This window comes from Mus musculus, chromosome 13 (assembly GCF_000001635.26).
Source record: "Mus musculus strain C57BL/6J chromosome 13, GRCm38.p6 C57BL/6J".
Classification (NCBI taxonomy): Eukaryota; Metazoa; Chordata; class Mammalia; order Rodentia; family Muridae; genus Mus; species Mus musculus.
The window spans coordinates 14591564-14598729 of record NC_000079.6 but is presented as its reverse complement, the minus strand read 5'-3'; the positions used below and the strand labels follow the sequence as shown (position 1 = coordinate 14598729).

At 40.6% G+C, this 7166-nt stretch overlaps 1 pseudogene; it reads right to left on the bottom strand.

The window, feature by feature from the left end:
* Positions 1 to 3042: 3042 nt before the first annotated feature.
* Positions 3043 to 5730, bottom strand: Gm32526 (annotated as a pseudogene).
* Between the last annotated feature and the right edge of the window lie 1436 nt (positions 5731 to 7166).

Below are 7166 nucleotides of genomic sequence, written 5' to 3'. Positions count from 1 at the left end.
TTGCTGACAGGAGCCTGATATAGCTGTCTCCTGAGAGACTCTGTCAGATCCTATATAGACCATAGGACTGAGCACAGGGACCTCAATGGAGGAGTTAAGGGAAGGACTGAAGGAGCTGAAGGGGCCTTATCTGGCATCAATGATAGAGAAGGCCCTTGGTCTTGTGAAGGCTTGATGCCCCAGTGTAGAGGAATGCTAGGGCAGTGAGGCAGGAGTGGGTGGGTGGATGGGGGAGCACCCTCATAGAAGCAGGGTAAGAGGGGATGGAATAGGGGTTTTGCCGAGGGGAGACTGGGAAAAGAGATAACACTTGAAATGTAAATAAATAGAACATCAAACTTTAAAAAAATAAAATAAAAAATAAGAGGACACATTTTTAAAGTTTTGAAAAAACTAGTATGTGTAGTAAATTTTCTCATCTAAAATACCATCTTTCCTATCATATGTCACTATTTAATATGTTAAATCTATTTATTAGTACATATGTTTCTTACACTGAGTTAAATAAGTTTTTTCCTGAATACCTATTGTGTGTCAAGCATTTTACATATATTGTGACTAATCCTTAAAATAACACCAGTGGGGAAGACAGTAAAAATCATTGTGCTGTTAATTCAGTGTTTGTATAATTCAGGCACAATGATAAGCATTTTACATAGTTTATTTACTAAGCTTATGCAGCATAATATAGCATCTTGGCATTTTCTTTGATATTTCTTTATATCTTTTATCTTTCATTTAATTCAGAAAGTCAGTGCATTTTACTCATTTTCTTAGAGAGGGAAAAAAGAAGAATGTATAAAAGTAATTTTTATTTGCCTGTAGTAACTGTTGCCTCCAAAGCTTACTACCTCAGTCTGCTAAACTAGGGCTAGTCCTGGAAGCTTCTAACCTTTGTAAAATGTTTCAGCCTTTAAGTCTTGCTGCTACATAAGATCACACTTTCTTGATCTTTCTGAATTTTGTTGTTTGTTTTAATTCTGTTCTGGCTCAAACCCCTCTCCAAGCTGACTGATTCAATTAGGCTTCTCTCTGCTTCTCCTAAATTGCTCTGCTTGACCTCAAACTTAACTCTAGCAATCTGTTCTAATCTCCTGGCTCCTTCTCATTCCCTGGCTCATTCTGCTTTCACCTGTGTCTAGCTTGTTCTCTCTCTCTCAGTCACCTGTTCCTCTATAACTGTCCCAATAAAACTGCCTCCTTTCTCTCCTTCCACCTCTGCACTGCCCTTTAAGCAGCTTCTATTCCCTCTCTTTTCTCATAAGAGTTGGGCATATTCTGTTCTGTTAAATCTTTCTCTGATTCATCATTTTTTGTGCCACACAATTAGAAGTCACTTTCAAACATGAATGCTTCCTTCTACAAACTAACTCTTCCTTCATTATTTAGGATTAAAGGTATGTTGTATATTAAGAAAGGCATGTTTATTTTCTAGCCAAAGGGACTAAATGTGTGTGCTAAGGCTAAGCCACACCACAACTAGAAACAGACCTGAGAGTTGGAGGATGGAAGAGCTTGGAAGAGGGAGGGGGATGAGAGAGAAGAATAGAGAATCAACAACTAAGTTCATTATATAAAGTATGGAGCATCAGCAGTGGGAAACTGTTTTAGGAGAAAAGGTTTTGGAAAACTGGGTTAACCATGAGTTTGCTCAGTAGCTGGGCTTCTCCGTCTCAAGGGAAAGGTAAAATAGGCCTTTGGCTGAGAGGAAGGGAGAATGAGGGACATTGTTAGATGAACAGAAGTAGACTAAGTTTGTTTCTGTGCCCCAGTCATTCCCCATGGAAGAGGCTTGGGTTGGTTTAAATGAGATGTCCTCTGTAATCTTGGGCATTTAAATGCTTGGCATTATTCGAGAGGTTCAGGAGGTTGGAGAAAATATGTCACAGGAGGTAAACTTTGAGAGTTAAAATCCAAGTCTAGTTTACCCTAAACCCACCTGTCAAGGGGTGGTCCGTTAGCCAAAGTGACTGACGCAGCAGCCAAACTTGAATGCTAGATTTCCACCCAGATCAGAGATTCATGGCCAGACTCTACTCTATTCTTTTAAATTCTACTCTAACACCAAAACCTGTATCTGCCCACTAGGAAGACCCTCCAAACCTTCAATCGTTGACAGATTTTTTTAAGTGGATACCTGGATAATTGCTGCTTTACTATGTGTCTGACCCAGATGCATTATTCAAGGATCCAAGTAGTATGAAGCCACTGTGGGAGGTAGACTTGGGAACAGTAGCAGAACCATCAGTGGCATTTAAAACTTGGGCCTAGGATGACTGGAAGTTCCATATCTTGTACAGTGGTCCCCTTTCTTTCCTGCTTTTTGGGGTGAAGAGTAGAGATGAAGGTCTTTTTAGTTATCAGCCTCAATCTTGAATCTACTTCGGAGCCACAGCACTTCCCTAACGTGCCATTTTCACTCAGAGGACTCTCTGTAGCCCAGGAAACATGGAAAAAGAGTATATGCATATCTGCCCTGCTGAATTCTGCTTTTGCTAATAAAATGTGAGTTATTAGGAGGAAGAGAGAGCCTCTTATTAGAACATTTTCAGAGTTTGTTCAGTGGAGCCCAAAGTCAGGAAGAAAACAGCTCACAACAGCTCCTAGCTGACTGGCAGGGGCATAAAGAAAAGGCTGAAGTAAGTGAGTCCATAGATTAATGTCTGAAAGGAATCAGCAGGGGAAAGACTGGAAACTCTCGCGTACCTGGGCTTCATTCAGGATCAAAACCTTCCAAGTTAAAGCCAGGGCATGGATGCACAAGCCTTTAATCTTGTTTTGTTTTGTTTTGTTTTGTTTTGTTTTGTTTTGTTTTGTTTTTTTCTTTCTCAGACTTCAAATATCTTCTATTGGAAGGCCATGCATTGCCTTCATTTATTGTATTTGAAATCACTGTATAGTTACTTTTGTGAAAACACTGCCTGCATTTTCTAGTACAAAAAGAAAAAAAAAGCCTAAAAATTGTTTCAGGACTGTAGAAAAATATCCAAATTAAATAGCGGAAAATGTGCACCATAATTACTGTTGCACCGTAGTCATTTCTGCATTTCCCATGTTTCTTACATAACTATCTTGTCTGATAACACACAATATAAAGAACAATTATGAAAAACAGACATTTACATATACTTCTAAAGTCTTACTGAGAATATCCTGTTGGCATTGGATAGCCAATTATAGGCACAGCAACTGCTGTAGCAGGATATGCCTATGCCTGTTGGTTCATACCATTGTGAATACTTGCAACATTACTTCCATATTGCTGAGTGCTATCATAACTGTCCTGGTAAGACCCTGTTGGATTAACAGTCCCCAAAATGGTCTGTATACCATCAGATACAAAATTGTTTCCAAAACTTCCATTTGCAGCACTGTAAACACCATTCTGGGTTTTATCCCCGACATGTCTCTTAAGCAGACTAGTCTTTGTCATCATCTTCCCCATCTCTAAAGGTATTAAATCCACCCCCTTTTCCTTTACAGTATGTCTTAACAATCATCCTTCACGATTCCTCTACCCCTGGAACAACCTGAACCTTTGTCTTCAACCAACTGAAGCAACTTGGGATGAATTGCTTGCTTAGCTTCTCAAAGCACAGAGATAAGGTTGCTCACTTGCTTTGTGTTGTTAGGTGTAAAGAAAGTGCCTGTTGTGGTACTGTGGAGACCACATCGGTAGCAATCAAAATAGAAGCTTTTTCCTGTTTGAATTTACTTCGAACCCAGTCACATTCCTGCTGACTCTAGTCACCATGGATGCCCACGACAGGTCACCCACCTCTCCTCATTGTTCTGGTAAGTTCATCACATCTTCTTTTGGTTTCAACAAAAACAATAGTTTTGCTCTCCTTCTCACTCATGACCTCTTCCATCAGACAAGTAAGTTTTCCATTCTTTTCGACATTATGATGTGTCCAGAACCTGAGGAATGTTATGGTTTGCACTTAGTTCCAGTGCACCAATATTGAGATGAATGTACTCTTTCAGGAAATCTTCAACAACCTGTCTTACTTCTTTTGGCCAAGTTGCACTCCACATTAGTGTTTGCCTTTCGGGTCTTATTTGAGCCACAATTTTCCTTATTTGGGGTTCAAAACCCATATCAAGCATCCTATCAGCTTCATCAAAGCCATGCCACAGGCCAGGTCTGGAACACCTCAAAGCTCCTCTGTATTGCTCCTTCTATGAGCTATCTTCTTCCCTTAACCAATCTTATCTATATTACAAAGCCTCCAAGCAAACCTGAAAACAAAGTAATAGGACAGAACCGGCTTCCAGAATAGCTGATCTTACAGAGGCAATCAATGATTCATCTGTATTGTGGGGCTGGTGGCAGTACTGGGAACCAAATTCAGAGCCTTGTTGATCCTAGGCAGGTACTCTACCAAAAAGTTATATCCATAGTCCTGATTTTACTGTTTGTTTTGTGACCCGGTCCTACTAAATTGTGTTCTGGATTGCTGTCTGTTCTTTCTGCCCTGTACCCTGTGCCTGTACTCAGGTGAGATTAGGTGAAATCTTAATTAGTCAGATAAGGCTAGAGCCTGTGATGACTGGGGAGTGGAAGGGAAAGGAGCTGAAAGTTTTAGAGAAGGGACAGAGATAGAGATAGAGATGGAGGGAAGTGGAGGGGCAGGGGCAGGGGCAGGGGCAGGGGCAGGGGCAGGGCAGAAGCAGAGGCAGGAGATGGTGCTGAAGGAGAGGATGATGAGCCAGAGCCAGGTGGTCCTAGGAGCCATGAGTAACTACCAATTTCTTAGACAATTGAGTAATGTAAGACACATTTGTCCAAGTGTACAGCTTGTATCTATATTAGTTGAGTGCTGAGTTCTCTGTGTGGGCATTTTGGGGGTTGAGGATTTACTGTTATAAATCTGGCTGATAAATTGTAAGTCTCTGGAGTTTTCTTTACTTTTGGGGTTACTGGGATTTGGGCTTTCTGCCAAGTGGCCACATGGGGCGGTTGGCCTAGGAAGATGAGAGATGGGGCTGCTTGGCAGCTGGCTAACCACAGGAACCATAGGGGTGGGTGAGACCATCATTGCAAGTGCATAGCCAGACATAGCATAGATTGTTTTTTTTTTTTTTTAATAATTACAAACTACAAAATTGTCCAGACTTTCCTTGAACTCACTCTGTAGCAAAAGTACACCTTTCATTTTTTTTTCATTTGGAATCTTCTTGCTTCTCCCTCAAAGGTAGTTAGAATTACAGGCCTTTGCCACCCAGCCCAGCTCTATATGTATTTGCTCTAATACACTTTATGATCAAAAATTTATATTCATTAGGTCTGTAAGCCACTCTAGCAACTTAATAAATCTCAAATTAATAAATGGTATAGCAGTGACACAGAAAAATTAGGAGGTATCTTTGAGTTCAATAGACTATTTCTCAGCTCTTAGTGAGGTTAGTTTGCGTACTAGGGTCCCAGAAAACTCAACAGTCACCAAACCCTTCCCAAACCAATGGCTTTCCAGTTTTTGTTTCCCAAATTCAGAGAAAGAAATTCAAAGAGCAGAAGGTAAGTTTTAGAAAGTTTATTATAGGAGGCTTCAGAGAAAGAAAGAGGGTCCCTGGAAAGATGATACCATTAAAGTGCTAGTCTGGGACCTTTTGTAAGGATGTGTGGAGGAGACTGGAACAAGTTGGAGAGAAAATGACTTAGCCAGCCCAGTTGGTCCAACCATAAGGTATGTATATCCCTTCTCTCTCTTGCAGTTGGGTCTTCATATGTAAAAGTAACTTTTATTCTCCTGTAGTAATTGCTGTCTGGGAGGCTTGCTGTCTCTCTCTGCTGTCCTAGACATAATCCTGGAAGGTTCTAACCCCCACACAATCTTATCTAGGCCTAGAATTTTCCAGCCTCTGAGATTTGCTGAGAAATAAGCTCACCCTTTCTTAGATCTTTCTAAGCTCTGGCTGGCTGGTTCAATTCAATTGTTCTGGCTCAAAACTCCTCCCAGCTGACTTAGTCAATCTGGCTTTTCTCTTGACCTCTGAATTTCTGTGCTTGGCCTCAAATTAACTTTAGCATTTTTTTTCTAATCTTCTGGCTCCTTCTCATTCTTTTGCTTGTTCTGTGTTTACCGGTGTCTAGCTTGTTCTCTCTCCAATCTGTCTCTGTAAAACTCTTCTGGTAAAGCTGCCTCTTTCTCCCTCTCTGCAATGCTGCCTCTCAACTCTACTGTGCTTCTCTCCTCGGATGCTGCTGCACTGCACTTTCTCCTTCCTGTACTGTCTGTCTCTCAGGGAGATTCTCTTTCCTCTCTCTTCTCATGAGAGTTGACATATCCTATTCTGTCAAATCTTTCTCTAATTTATCATAAATTTTGCCACTCAATAGACATAACTTTCAAACCTGTGTGCTTCCTTTTACAAACTAATTTTACCTTCATTGTTTGAGATTAAAGTTATGTGCTAAGGACTAAACCTCACTCTGGCTAGAAACAGGTTCAAATATCTTGTAACACTCATATAATTTTGGAACAGGGCTAAGAAATAGCAAGGAGCAAGGCACCACAACTCTATCTGGCTTTCCTGGACTCCCACAAGGACATTCTTGGCACTGCTCCTTTTGGGTATGTGTCCTATCTGACCGGTTTCCAATCCCTGATCCCCATTTATAAGTCAGAGCTCCAATGCAAAACCAAAGTTCTCACCTCAAAGAAAGTAAGACACACTTAATTCTAAAATCGACTATGAGTGAACAAGGCCTGGGAACACAAATTCAGTTGCCCTAAATACTGGATTTTGATATGGTGATATGAAGTTTTTATGGTCCTAGAACAAATAAAGTTATATATCAGGACACTTTTCAAACATATTGGTGGATCTGTCAGGTAAACCAGTTCCATCAAATAGTGAAGTCTCAGCTGTAGACCTCAGATTCCATCTTGTCTTCCTTAACTTGTGCACTGGTAGAAAATAGGTATCTGTACATTCCAAAAGGTTTTACCTAATAGTCACTAGGGTGCTGGGTCAAACACAGAGACAGAAAATCAATGGCTATTAAGGGAGCTAAAGATAGTCTAAGACAAGTCTGTTTCCTAACTTTTAATATCCCAACTCTCTACAAGTATTGACATATCAGTCAGTCAATTAGCCCTGTGAAATGTTTGATGTAACTCCTCCATGACTCCTGGAACTTCAGTCGGTAGAATTATACG